The sequence below is a fragment of the Typha angustifolia genome, chromosome 7 (genome assembly GCF_048772165.1).
Source record: "Typha angustifolia cultivar Huaian chromosome 7, ASM4877216v1, whole genome shotgun sequence".
Classification (NCBI taxonomy): domain Eukaryota; kingdom Viridiplantae; phylum Streptophyta; class Magnoliopsida; order Poales; family Typhaceae; genus Typha; species Typha angustifolia.
The window spans coordinates 12,699,531-12,715,767 of NC_133245.1; positions in this window are offsets into that span (position 1 = coordinate 12,699,531).

The window sequence follows — 16,237 nt, forward strand, 5'->3', positions numbered from 1 at the left end:
TTTATTACTCTCTTAATTCCATATTATTACATCTAGATAGTTTTATTTAGCACGTGTGCATATTAAAGTATTTATCGTATACTTTAATTAAATTTATTTACTCGAAAATTTGGAACCTAAGTGTAAGTATATCACTTTTCATGTAGTCAATAAATGGTAAACAATAGATAGTTATTATTCCTATGTTCAGATTTCGTATCTAAATTTTATCGTATATTGAGTCGATATTTATTGGTCTCTTAATTCCATATTATATTTAGAGTTTTATTTAGCATTTATATGTATTAAGATATTTTATCTAAATATATATGTATTGTAGTTAAATTATTTTCTGGCAAATTTGACACCTCCACATCTGAATATACAACTTTTTATATAGTTAGTAAATTGTAAAAGTAGATAATTATTATTACTTAGTTTAGCTCTCGTATCTATGTTTTGTCGGATATTGAATTGATATTTATTGGTTTCTTAATTTCATATCATATTTACAATAGATAGTTTTATTTAGCATTTGTTTGTATTAAGGTATTATATGTAAATATATGTGAATGAATGTATGTATTTAGATTTTATTAAAATATATATGTACTACAATTAAATTTATTTACTTGACAATACAGCACCTTGACGTCTAAGTATATAACCTTTCATATAGTTAATAAAAGGTAAAAGTTAGATAGTTATTATTCCTTTGTTTAGATTTCGTATCTAAGTTTTGTCGGATATTGAATCTATATTTATTGATCTCTTAATTCCATATCATATTTACATTGAGATAGTTTTATTTAGCCTATGTGTATGTTTTATCCTAAAATATGTGAATGAATATATGTATATATTAAGATTTTATCTAAGTATATATGTACGGTAATTAAATTTATTTACTTAATAATTTGGCACCTCGATTGTAAATATATAACTTTTCATGTAGTCAATAAAGGTTAAAAATAGATAATTATTATTTCTTTATTTAGATTTCATATCTAAATTTTGTTCGATATTGAATCGGTTTTACTGATCTCTTAATTCCATATTATATTTACATTTACATAGTTTTGTTTAGCATCAGTATGTATTAAGATATTTTATCTAAATATATGTGAATGAATGTATACACATATTTAGATTTTATCTAAATATATATGTATTATAATTAAATTTATTTGAAAATTCGACACCTCCACATCTAAATATACAACTTTTTATATAGTCAATAAAATGTAAAAGTAGAAAATTATTATTCCTTAGTTTAGCTCATATCTAAGTTTTGTCGGTTATTGAATTGATATTTGTTGGTCTCTTAATTTCATATCATATTTATGTCTAGATAGTTTTATTTAGCATTTGTTTGCATTAAGATATTATATCTAAATATATGTGAATGAATGTATATATGTATTTAGATTTTATCGAAATATATATGTATTGTAATTAAATTTATTTATTTAAAAATTCAGCACCTCGACGTCTAAGTATATAACATTTCATATAGTTAATAAAAGGTAAAATGTAGACAATTTCTCTGTCTAGATTATGTTTTGTCAGATACTGAATTGATATTTATTGATATCATAATTCCATATTATATTTACATTAAGATAGTTTTATTTAGCCTATATCTTTATACTTTATCCAAATATATGTGAATGAATGTATGTATGTATTTAGATTATATATATATATATCGTAATTAAATGTATTTACTTAAAAATTTAGCACCTCGACTTCTAAGTATATAACCTTTCATATAGTTAATAAAATGTAAAAAGTAGATAGTTATTATTTCTTTGTTTAGATTTTGTATCTATGTTTTGTTAAATATTGAATCGATATTTATTAATATCTTAATTTCATATCATATTTACATCGAGATAGTTTCATTTAGCCTATATGTTTATATTTTATCCAAATATATGTGTATGTATGTATGTATGTATGTATTTATATTTTATCTAAATATATATGTAATGTAATTAAATTTATTTTCTTGAAAATTCAGCACCTTGACGTCTAAGTATATAACCATTCATAGTTAATAAAGAGTGAAAGGTAGATAGTTTTTTTATTTTTCAGATTTCGTATCTAAGTTTTATCAAATATTGAATCAATATTTATTGATCTCTTAATTCCATATCATATCTATATCTAGATAGTTTTATTTAGCCGGTGTTAATACATGTGAATGAATATATGTATGTATTTAGATTTTATCTAAATATATATGTACTTTAAATAAAATATATTTATTTAAAATTTCAGCACCTCGACATGTAAGTATATAATGTTTCATAGTTAATAAAGAGTGAAAAGTAAATATTTATTATTCCTCTGTTTAGATTTTATATCTAAGGTTGGTCGGATATTGAATCGATATTTATTGGTCTCTTGATTCACTATCATATCTACATCTAGATAGTTTTATTTAGCCTGTTTTAATATATGAAATAAATGTATGTTTGCATTTAGATTTTATCTAACTATATATGTACTATAATTTAATTTATTTACTTAAAAATTCAGCACCTCAACATCTAAATATATAATCTTTTATATAGTTAATAAAGGGTAAAAATTTGATAGTTATTATTCCTCTATTTGGATTTCGAATTATTAAATCGATATTTATAGGTCTCTTAATTCTATATCATATTTACATTTAGATAGTTTTATTTAGCCTGTGTGTGTATATTTTATTCAAATATATGTCAATGAATGTATGTATGTATTTAGATTTTATCTAAATATATATTTACTGTAATTAAATTTATTTACTTAAAAATTCAGCATCTTAGACGTCTAAATATATAACTTTCATATAGTTAATAAAGGGTAAAAATTAGATAGTTATTATTCCTCTATTTAGATTTGGTATCTAAGTTTTGTCGGATATTAAATCAAAATTAATTGGTCTCTTAATTCCGTATTATATTTACATCTAGATAGTTTTAGTTAGACTAAATGTGCATTAAGATATTTTATCTAAATATATGTAATAAATGTGTGTATTTAGATTTATCTTACAAGCTAGATTCCCACATAATTCTATGGGCCTTATTTGGTTTGAGGTCAAGTGCCGAATTTGATTAGCTAGCACTATTTCTTAGTTTTGAATTAAAGATTTTGAACTAGGCTAAGAAAATATGATGTTTGGTTGTGAACTAGGTTAAAATATAATTATTATTTTTGATTTGATGGGAAAAAAAACTATTAATTTTGGAGGGAAATAAATGATATATAAAATTAATGAACCAAAATGCCCTTTGACTTTCATGATAAAATTTAAAATATATTATTTTATTAATAACACAAATTTAAATTATTGATTTGCGGGCTTAGATGTCCGTAAGCCTGCAAACGGGCTACATACATGCATGTAAGTCTGCAAATGTGCATACAAGTATGCATATACTTGAATATATTATTATTTTTTAAAATTTTAATTTTTTTAAAATTTTAATTTTTTTAAAATAACATAAGGTTAACATTTTTTTTAAAATAATAACATAATGTTACCATTTTTTATTTTTCTTTTGTTTTTTTATAAGCTAACGTTAAGAGTTAAGACTATATTATTTAATATTATTATTTTTAAATAGTTTTTAAGAAGTTCTTCATTTTGCAAACTTTATTAAAAAGAGAAAGTGAGTTATTGCCAGCTTAAAAGCTCACAAGCCTATAACCACTCTATAATTAATTATAGATTTAGTAAGTTTTAAATTTTATTTTGGAGAGAAATATATTTATTTTGGATGGAAAATAGAGATAGATAAAGGAAGATTTGAAATAGGGTGATAATTATTACTTTGATGTCACATAAAAAGTGAAAAATATTTATTTTTCCCTTTGAGCATTTTGTCGGTGCATCTCATTTTGAGATTTGGATGACAAATTGAAGTGCATTAAGTTTGTTAGAAGATGGAATTTAGTAAAATTTGGCTAGTCATATAATTGGGATGTGTTGTAAACAGAAAAATAAAAAAGAAAGACAATATTGACTATTAAGTGATATAATATATGATTTCTCATTTTAATTTTATTTATGTATGGTTAAGTATTTAGTTTTATAGGATGCAGTGTCACTAGAACCCAAAGTAGTTGTTTCTAGAATTATAGTAAGGTTCAAAGTATCGAAATTGGGATAAAAATTGGCCATATAAAAACATGATAATTATAGGCCGTATGCATCAACTTGTATTTTAAAATAATTTTTAAATACAAAAAAATTCTAAAAGTTTTAGAAAAAATAATAATAAGATATAAATATAAATTATTCATATATGAAGTCTAAAAAATTAAAATACTATTTTCTTAATTTTAATGTCTCTCCCTTTCTACTACTCTCACTCTCTCCCCCTTTCACACACAATCTCTCACGTAAATCAAATTTTTTTCTAACTCTCTCCCTCAGTAATTCTCTTTCGCATATACTCCTTATCTCTAATCTCACTCACTCAAAAAAAAAAATGATCTCCCTCGAAACCTCTCCCTCCTCGACTCCCCCTCCCCCACAATCTCACTCTTCCTCTCCTACCCCTTCTATCTCTTAAGCTAATGCTTCTCATTTCAGCCTCCATTAACGTCCAGTAAACTCCTCCGACATAGATCGGGTTCTGTCAATCTCCAACCTTAGATATGTAATTTTTTCTTTTAATTTTCTCTCTATCTATTTCTCTCCAATGAGCTCCTACCCTCTCTCTCTCTTTTCTCTCTTTCTCCTTTACTTTCTTAATATCCTTCCTCTCTCTCTCTCGATTTCGGTTTATTTTTTTTGCCAAAACTTGCCTGATATAGATAAAATATAAATTGATCTGGCCAATACCCCATTGAAACTAGTTAATAGTAGATCGGGATCGGCCAAAACTGGGAACCATGGATTTTGGTTGAAGTTAGATAGACTGTTGGTTGTGAAGTCATTAATTCTTTTTAGAACTTGTCAAATTTGAATCATGCTCTAGTTGATCCTTATGGCAGGAAAATGCGTGTAACTAAATATATGTAATAAATGTGTGTATTTAGATTTATCTTACACTTTATCCTCCTATATTTTAACCTAATACTATATATTTTTCTCTCTTGTACTATAAAAGCGTATAAATATCTCATTAGACTTTTAAAACGTTACAACTAAATCTATCTGTTAGCCTTCTGTTAGCTGAAACTTATGTGTCAAATATATGAACAATATGTAATTTTCAGATAGACAAGATTATTCTCATGAAGGGCAAAAAGAATAAACTTTTACATAGTTTTGTTCTCATCTCCTTCTTTAGATTGAACTACAAAAAGTCGTATTGAATTCTGATGAGACATTGAATTTAATCAAGGAAGTATGATAACCTCCAATCTAGGATATCCATATTGAATTCAACCTAGCTTCATTTAGGATCCAATCCTAAATCAAAGATATAATGTCACCAAAGAACTTCTCACATCACTCCCTTTCTTTACTTTCTTCTAAGCTCAAGTTGTTCAAATTCTTTTTAAGGGGCGGCAAACTATCTTCAAAATCACTTCCAAATCCCTCTTTTTTATGTAGGGCAGTTCATAATCTTTTGTAAACCAAAAAAATAAGGAAATCTTAGTTACTTTATAAATGAATGCATGCCGAGATGGCAGAGAGCATTGCTCCATTCGAAAAACATAAAAAAAATGTATTGATTCAAATGCAATGCAAGCATGATCATACCCTTTGTGGATGGAGATGGTTTTGGAGTTCACAAGTTGCTAGATAATAGGAATCTAGTCGGAGGTAATTTCAAAGTCATTTTCACATTGACATCCTTCAAAGTTGAGAGGGAAGAGTTCATAGAAAATTCAAGCAGTGTCACATTTTAGATGATCGCTCTGCAAATATAAAAGTACATGCTAAGAAAAAGATACAACAAAGGGTAATATATCCCCTCGCAAAAATAGTACAACATAATGAAAAGAAAAAGATGGGCTTAACACTATAATTGATAAAGTTGCTACTGAGATTCGACTCGATAATAATCAATCTACATCACATATCAACTATGAATGATCCTAATGCTCAGCAAGTAACACTATCATTGGCAGAATAACATGAATATAAGACACCATCATGAAAGTGTATGAACATATAAATAACTTATCATCATGATAAATATTATAAGTAATGCACATACATGCATGCCGTTAGCGTGGTCCGACTAGAAATAGGCTAACTTTATTCACCCTCCTCATGACTACTCAATACACTTGCCATTAGCCTTGCCAACAGTCTAATACAAAAGCAATGCAAATGCCTTAAGGGAGGGTAGCCATAGCGATAAAATCGTTGGCCCCTCACTTAGCAAACAGTATGACCCAGCAACGTTCTTTAAAGTATTTTCTCCTTCTGAGATTGAACTTGGATTACCCTTGTATCATTTTCTTTCTTGAGGATTTGACTCCGATAAAAACAAGTCATTAGAAGAGTCAAATACATGGGCATTTTGCTTTGTGCTTCATTAGGCATTTTCATAGCTCTCTTCATTATCAACGAACCATATTCGTCTTTATCAATTGATGGCTGATTTGCTTCAAACTATATATATATAAAAAGAGAGAAAGAGAAAAAAGATAAGTTCAAACCTGTTTGAGATGTTTATGAATTTTTGCCCTCTATTCTAATGTTTGTTTCTTTACATGCTCATTAGCATGAAATCTAGTCCCTATCTTTTCAAGCACTTTGGTCAAATATTTGCACGAGTCACCTCATATTTCTTTAGAGAAGTGCTTTTTGTAATTTTGCTTTAAAGAATATGATACGATTTTCCTTTTGGGCTAAGGCTCTGATATCAAGCTGATACGATCTCACCTCGGGCTATGGAGCTTTGATACCAAGCTTGATATGATCTCCCCTTTAGGCTAAGGTTTGATCTCTTCCGATTTTCTAATTTGGACTAGATCTGGCACGGAACTTTGAAATAAGATCCCAAAATATTCTGCTGTAGGATCGACGTGAAATTTATATTATAGCCCCAGAAAAGAGCTTTCCAATGAATCTAGTTTCACGTGAATCGGATGTGGGGATCTCGAGATATCGTCCGATTAGTGGACGATGGTCAGGATGGTTTGTTTTGGATCCGTGGATGGAGGCACGTGATCCTAGGTGATGGTGGTTGGAGGAGGACCAGCGTTAATGGGGTGGCACCGGTGAAAAGTGGTGGTGGAGGGGTTATGGTTGATGGAAGGGTTAGAGCAAGTGATGGATAGATTAGAAGAAGGGGGAGGAGAGGGACACCCCTAAGGGACTAGGGTGATCGGCCGGTCGAGGGAGGTTAAAAGCGACGTCGCTGAGGATTGAGAGAATGGGAGCGAAGAAGACGAAGGAGGCAAGGCAAAACTCAACTCTCAATTCAATAATCACCTATGGTTGCCATCCACATCCTTTTAGAGGTTAACCAACAACTCAAATTAACCATAACAATACAATTTTCGGCAACCACGTTCGCATGCACCACGTTCGAACGCACCGAGTTTGCTCCTCTGGATTTGCGAACGCGATGCAGGCGTTCGAACGCGCGATCGAACGCGCCTGTCGGTATTTGCGAACGCGATGCAGGTATTCACAGTGCGTTCGAACAAGGCGTTCGAACGCACAATGCACACTCTTCTGCCACGTTCACAACCGCGTTCGAACTCACCCACCCGCGTTCGAACGCGATTTACAGAAACTTATTTTTCATGGAATTTAAACACTAAAACAAGATACAAAGACACTCCTAAAATGAATCCATGCTCGAGACGACATTGATGTAGTCCGAATCGTATCAGAATAATGAGGGAAACAGATATCTAACAGTCAAATGAAGGTACAAGAGAGGAATTTTGGTTATGAGCAACCTATTGCGTTGCCTCAATAGATTTTATTCCTCATGCTTTACCATCTCTTAGTCGAGGTATACTGTTAGTAAAGTAATATTTGGTTTACTTAACTCACCATCTAGCATAATCAATATTGACTTATTTATATCTCTCATTTGATAGAAAGAAAATCGTGCCCCATTTGTCAATCTTCATAAATGCTCCCATTTAGCATATGATATACTATGACGAATTTCTTTTAAGAGATATATAAGTCCTCTATCAGGTATACTTTGGTCAAGACCAAACTATCAAGCAACTCTATATAGATTATATTGTTCATCATATAAGGATTCATTCCTTGAATATAGTCTCTATGAAAGCATTCCTCGACATATAGCTATAAGAAATTGCATTTCTAATGTACCTATTCTTTCATCTATTATGCACCAGCATTCAGTATTTAATTGAGGAGAATGAAATTTGTATGGCTTGAACAAAACACTTTTCTTATGATCCAACTTGTCTCATGCATCTGATGTAGAAAATAACACAGGTATGTGAAATGCGATAGAACATGAAGAAGAAACTATTTCGCCATTAATTCGTGAAAACTTTCATAATATTTCAATATTCTTTATAAAGGAGCCTTGTAAACCCATCACCAATAAGCATCATCGCTCAAGCAATATCACCACATACAATAAAATTATTGTTTATAGCAGAATCATCGCACACAACTAAATCAGTGCATACAGCAGGATCAAGAGACAGCTCTAAATAGATGCCCTAACCCTATGTTATCAAGTACCACTAGGTCTACGTCATTCTACCTTTCGTTCTTCAACTTAAATATCCTGAATAGATGCCCTAACCCTATGTTATCATGGAATTGTATGTGCTATCATACTAGAGCATATTGATGGTTATGCATAACAATCATAATAAAAGAAATTACGTCAAACAAGTTAACTTAACATGTACCAATATAATATTCAAGCAATTATATCTTAGAAAATTATTTTATATTACAATTTAACACATCACATCAAGTAGTAAAGGTAAGGGTTGATAGTTCACTTGCCTAGACACATTACATTTCTCTAGTGACTAGTTGCGCTACACTATTCCCAATCTGCTCTAGGAGGTGTTGGTTCCGGGGAGCTCTCGATACAATACTAAGTCAAAATCTACATCCCATTAATTAAAATAAAAGAACAAGAAAGTCCCGGAAGGGGCATGGGCTTGCACCTAGCCCTAAGTGGGCTTGAGCTAGCCAAACCAACCTAACCATGAGGGTTTGGAATGGGCCAATCCAGCCTAGCCTGCATAGCTTACCCAGCCGGATTGAGCTCGGCTCAGCTAGAAAAGGGGTCACCCCTTTCACACCCTTGCACTCCATTGCAAGGGTAAGGAAAAGACGTCAGCAACCCTACATCGCCAGACCACCACAGGGAAGAGGGGAATCGTTGAGGTGGTCACAATGTAGGTACCTCGCCTATTAGGATCCTTGACAAGCACTGATCGATGAAGATGAGCAAGAACAAGGGCGAGGCCAAGGTGGCCTTACTGCTGGAGAGATGTTAGATGCCACGATGGCATGTTGCACAGGGGCAGCTAAGGTCAAGAAAGATGCACGATGGGTTATTGTGGCTCGTCGAGCCCCAAGGTGAGATCTCAAAAAGTCTAATGAGTGTTGAGCAGGGAACCCACCACGAGGCACCTCTAAGCCTTGCTGGAGGTGAGGGAAGACTCCAAGTCGAGGTCCACGACCTTAATGAGCTCATCGACCATGAAGGTTGGTGGACTGGCTCATGTTGGTTGTTCGAGCAGCCTACACATCCTCCTGACGATGACAATTGTCCAATACTAGAAAAGGACTCAACAAGAACCGGAATGATGGGGGGAAGAAGAAAATAGACTGCCAAAACGGGAGGGTGACCAACTCTGGCCATGAAAGTGATGACTCCGACCAGTGAGACAAGCCCTCGAGTGGAGAAGGCCAAGAAGGAGAAAAGAGGAGAGAAGATAAGGCAAAAGGGGGGCGGTGGGGGAGAGGAAAGGGGTTCATTGGCCTCCCTGCACATGGTAGGAGCAAGGAGGAGGGGGTGACAGGCATGTGCACTGCACATGTTGACCCTTTTTTTGTATGTTACAGATTACCTCTTTTTGGTAAACACTTGACCCACATATCAACACTCCAATGCACACGTGTTGATGTGTTTGATGTCGATGAATGTTTTAGCTCTTTTCGATGCTATTGGATCATCATCAGTTATAGCTCAAGCAATTGAACAAGTATAAAAGTTTTCTCACTCAAATATAAAATATATACTTCATAAGAAAACTCCTCTAAGAGGAGAGTAAAAGTCCTACATTTCTCTTTCCAATTAGCGATCTAACTCTTGCTTTACGCTCTTAAATAAAGGTTAGAAATATCATTGATTTGTACTAGGAGAAACCACTAAAGGAATCATCTAATCCATTTCTAAATCGGAATATACAAAAATATAACAATTTCCCTTTGGCAATTTAATGATAAGAAAACTACAACTTAGTACAAAAATCTAAATTATAAGTTACCTATTGAGCATGATATAGACGTCTAGTATGAACTCTAGATAACACGTGAAATGCATGTGTGGAATATAAAAAATAATATCAAGTACTATTTATATAAGCATCAGTTAAAAAAATCACATGTAATTTTTCACATAAGAATGACGACTCAAATGATAACATATTGTATTTTAAATGTAATAATGTCAAGCAAATAATCAAGTCAAGTGCGCGCATAACAGTATTCCAAAATATTCTCCCCCTTTTTTGGTCATGAATTGTCAAAAAATTATAAACTAATAGGGAGCTAAATAGAAAATCTCAAGTCATAATTTTTATCTCTAAATCTTTGGAATATACACACAAAACCACATGAATCCTCAAAATTCTCCGACTCCTGTAAGAATAATTTCATTCATTTTAGTGTAAGAGTTCAAAAAAAATATATATATACAAATTTTTAATTTTAAGCTTTAGTCAAGCATAATTCAACTCCTTTTAAGACATTAATGGGCTTCTTTATAGATGATTCAAGTCTGAATCAAATTTTTGGCTTGATATTCATTTCGAATCAAACTTGAGTAGAAGCAGGCTCGCTCATGCTCGGGCTCTTTTGCACTCCAAAAAGACTAATGTTGTTTATATTGTATCAGCTTTATGTTACAATGTTGCATTTCGACATCCATTCAATTAAGGTGAATGTAAAAAATATAGTTTCTCCGCCTTTAATTAGAAGCAAACCGAGCAACACCGCTTCTCTTATACTGAAATTTGGTGAGAACTTTGATGGCTATTGGGAACGCATCCAGGAGATCATCTCACAGCTTTAAAATCTCGCGACGTGAAACTTTCACTATTGAAGAATATTTTAGACGCATGGCTCCCATTTCCAACGACAGTTGTTGCTAGTGAAATACTAGCTACGATTATGGTTATACTCTGGTGTTTGGATGCAAATCCATTGAGTCGTCCAGCAACACAGCACCTCCAATCCTCTGCAATTAATCAAGGAATTCCTCGAGAAGACAAAGCCATAGAGTGATAACATTATCTTGTACTATAAGAAGTTGGGAAAGAGTGTTACTTTATCTATTTTTCTTGGTCTTCTTCTTTCGATTTCAAGTTGCACCTTGGCCGGCAAAGAAACAATGGCAGAGATCTTTTTATTGGAAAGTGTAACATATGTAGGAAGGCACTAGGAGCCACAGCCAGCCATCGTAAGCCTTTCCAGGGGATCTATTTTGCTAGATATCCAATAGAGCTAAGTAAGCAGATTTAGCTGTCACCAAATCCCAAGGACTAACAGTCAAAACCCAACAATCCTCACTCTGCCTAATGGGAAGGAGCATCTGGAGCTGATCAGATGGGTTCAGCGGGATTTAGACTATGCTACAATATTATATCTTGTTACTGCCCACTCACTTGTGAGATATCGGAGTCTATTTAAGTATAATGAGTTGTGTTATAAAAAAATAATTTTACCTTAATGGGCTAAGTATAATGGGCATCCCATGAAAATATTTTAGTTATCTTATAGATATCCAATAATCTAAATATCTAAAATGAAAGTAAAAAAAACTATAGGAATGGGCGAAAGTAACGGGCTAGACTGTGGACAAGCATAACAGGCCGAGCGGGCAAAAGTCTAGACCGTGCCGCTCGCTTATCCTGATTAAAATTGAGCAGGTCTGCACAGATTGAGTCCGATCAAATCTAAGGAGCATCTCAAGGATAGTTCTGCTAAAATCTCCTCAAAATAGTAGTAATCTGGTCCCCATTCCAGGCTCACTAACAGTAAGGCATGCCATTTTGTTTTTCCCCTTTACTAATGATCTTCTTCAGGCCTCCACGCAAAGCTAAGCTCCTAAAGAGATGCTGGTAAATGGTGGACTAGACTTCTTTTTAGCCTAGAGGTCCGAGGATTAACCCTGCTTTAAATAGCCTTCACGATTCCTGTTCAAACCTGAGAGCAAAGAATAAAGGAATAAGGGAATAGTGGATCTCCTTGACGGATACTATAAGACCCCTTCCAATCTGAACAAGAACCATTTATCAGGAAGGAAGAAGTAGGAGAAAATATACATAAATAAATCTAAGAAATTTAATGTTTCGAAAAAACTCATAGCTTTTTAGGGTTCCTATAATTGCATTCCGGCTCAAGCAATTGTACACCTTTTCCATATCAAAGACCACAAATTCGCATAAGAACTAGGCAAGCAATCACGAATACCACTAGGTGTATTTGTATAATTGTTTTAAAATAGGAAATTATGTTTACAGTTAATTTTGCCAAAATATGACCATATATAACTCCAATTTTTGGCTACATAGTACATACCTTTCTCAGCGATACTTTTCCGTGTGACAAGGGCGATCGGATTAACTCCGATCCGATCTGCTATCCGATTCGATTCGGATAAAAAAAATTTATCCGATTCGGATACAGATAAAGTTTTTTTAAAAAATTCGGATATATTTTCCAGATTCGGATACGGATATCGGATATCCATTTACCCGCATATTTTTTTTAATGATTTACCATTTTTAATTTACTTATTTAAATAGTAAATATTAATATTGTTACTAATAATACATTATATATTATTTATAGAGATTAATTTCTCTAATTTTATATATTTGACATACAAAAAATTATTTGTTATAAAACTCTTAATATTTTTATGTTAATTATATTTTATCCGTATCCGTTTAGTTAGGATATGATTTTAAATTTTGTTATCTATATCCAAACTAAAAATATAGATTTAGATATAGGTTGAGCACTATCCCATCTGCATCCGATCCGTTTTCACCCCTACGTGACCGAACAAAGAAAACTTAAATGAGAGGTCATATTTTCTTTCATTCGTTGAAACAGCACAGATATACAAAACTCTCAAAATCATGGAGGTATAAAAAAGGTCATCTATTCCATTTATTTCCTTTCATGCATTGAAAGCTTTTGGCAGTCACAAAAATACTATTCTATGTCATGTATTCAGGAGAGTGGTTTTCTATGATCTACAATCTTCTTTCAATAGCTTAGGAGCTCTACTAAACTTACTGAGCCAGCATTTCGCTTAAACTTTGCATACCAGCAGATATTTGACAACCATGCATGCAACCTTTCATTTCAGTAGCTGGTTGGAATTGCTGAACTGAATAAGTATACATATAAGACGATCTACTTTCCAGATGAGTGAAGAAATTAGTAGCTGGTTACTATGATATCAAATATCACATAATCTAATCAACGATTCACCCATCCTAGCAGAATCATCTGTAGATTACATCTAAAAGTTAAAGAAGTTTGGAAGTTCATGTAACCTTCATAAAATTTTCTTAGATATACAACCATAAAGATGAAGAAGAATGATGATAAAATTGTTATAGCAAGTGGTGCCCATCCCTAGGGTACATACATGCCAAAACGTTACATGTAAACGATCTCAACTGTGGCTAAACTGTGCTAGAGACAGAAAACTTTGTTGTGAGATGGGTCTCTTCCTTAGTTGTTTTTAACTTCTTCGAGATGATCATCTGTCGAGTCATCATAGTATAGGATTATCATTGATATGGTAAAGGCAAAAACAAATTGCCAATTCCACTTATCATATATATATATATATATAAGATAAATGGATAGTCAAGGGCTCTCCTTTTCTTTTCTGTTTTCTCCAGTGCATTGGCATCTTATTCATTATTACAAATACATAAATGTATACATGAATATGTAGACACACTACTCCACTCCGCTCAGGACTAAACATGATGCATGGTCAAAGTGAGGATCTGATTATTTCGTCGCAATTTCCGCCCTCTGGAAAGATAGCATCGAGTTCTTCAGATCGAAGAACATGTACATATCCATCTGTAGTAGATTTCCCAACATCAATATCCCATCGTTTCCCTTCATGCATAATTAGCGTACCGTATTAGTATTATTATCATATATAATCACGCCCAAGTAGTTATTCCTCTGCAGCTCCATATCGGCGCCGGCAAATTGAAGTGAAGTGTCGTAGGCGGGATCTGAGAAGTCTGGCCGGCGTACCCGAGATCGAGAAGCAGGGATCGAGCTCGCCTGAGACAGGAGGAACTTTCTTCACCTTGTCATGGCCTTCTCTCCCTGTAGGAAAGTTATGAAGCTAGAGGAGTCCAACTGTTGAGAAATTAATTCAAACTTAGTTTATCTTATGTTTTATTATTAGATAAAGTTTATCCTTTATATATCTCTAGTTTTGTTTTATCTCTAAAACAAGTTAATTTAACGGGAGCAATGGGTACAAAACTTCTACTTTCAACTAAGGATTGATTGATACATATCTGGATTGATATAGGTATGAATTCCAAGTTAGTTTAACGGGAGTTTTTTCGGTGGCCCCAAGGATTCAAACTTTCTATTGGAAACTGCTTTGGAATAGGTCGCCCACAAGAAAATATCTTCGGGGGATGCGGATGGGCGGTGAGGAGAACTGTGTGCTTTGTGGAGTTCACAGAGAAATGGTCGAGCACCTCTTCTATACCTACAGATACAACAAGGAAGTTCGGGAAGAGCTCGGTCAGACCCACAACAACTTGGCGAGAGTAGATCCAAATTGGATCACATTGGGCTGGCACCGGAATCGAAGTAAGAACATGGGTATCAAAGGCCTTGTAGCATCCACCTCGTGGATTATCTGGAAGCAAAGTAACTCGACAATTTTCGGGGGAACATGAGTAAGCTAAAAGTAGTGGTGCTTAGGCTTCGGGCAGAGGCTTTAAGCCCGATTGGCTCTTGCAATGGGGTACACATGACCGACTCAGCCATTGCAAGATTGTGTACTAAGTGGAAACAGTCGGAGACGGGATGGGTGAAACTGAATACCGATGAAGCGTACTCTATGGGTGTGTGTCAAGGAGGGGCAGGTACAATCCTCAAGAATCTAGAGGTCAGGGGACCTTGTTGCGGGTGGCTTAGGAACCTTGCCCAAATGAATATGTGCTCCTGGCAGAGTTACGGGTGATTAGAATAGGTCTTCGGCTTGCACCAAATGATTGTAGATTTGCATATGGAAACAGATAGTTTGGAGGCTGTCAGACTGCTAAGGCAGGAGAACAAGAGCCCGTGGAGATTAAGAAATGGGGTGTCTGGGTGCATACAACTAGCTAGGAGTTTTAGGGAGATCAAAGTTATGCATGTATTTGGAGAGGGGAACCGGGTTACTGACTGTGCAGCACACTGGGGCATGAAATCGGCAATCACTGTTGTTATAGGACAAAATGGCCCTATCCCCTAGACTAGTACAACTTACTCCATTTTTATGCTTTGCTTAATTAACAAGTAACGAGGAGTCTACCTGAATACTTCTCTCAACAAAAAATACGTGCACCCCCGACCACGATGGAGGGGGCAAGACGTGCCACCTAAGGCGAGCCTCGTCTAGACTTGATGGAACAGTCTAGCACGGGCCCAGCCCGATGTGCCACCTAAGGCAAGCCTTGTCTAACTTGATCAAACCGTCGAGCACGGACGGGATCGGGCTATGCTCAGCTCGAACCCGATTTAGGCTCGGCCCAGCCTAAGTCCGAACTACCTATGGGCGGCACGGGTCAGTCCTTTGCCCACCTGACTCGGCCCGGAAGTCCGCCCATTCTGCTACAGTAAACACTAACGAAACTTTTGGTACTGTAATATTTTGTATTATTTTAAGCACACCTTTAAAAATTTCATTTTATTTTAATTATTTTTTAAATGGAGGAACATAAATATATTTTTTTAAAATAAGTTAATAGTAAAAAAAATTTTAAAAATAGCTAAAATGTGGGTTGGCCTGAGTGATTGGTGGGTTGGGTCTGCCCGGCCTGACCGGCTAGTTCGATCTCT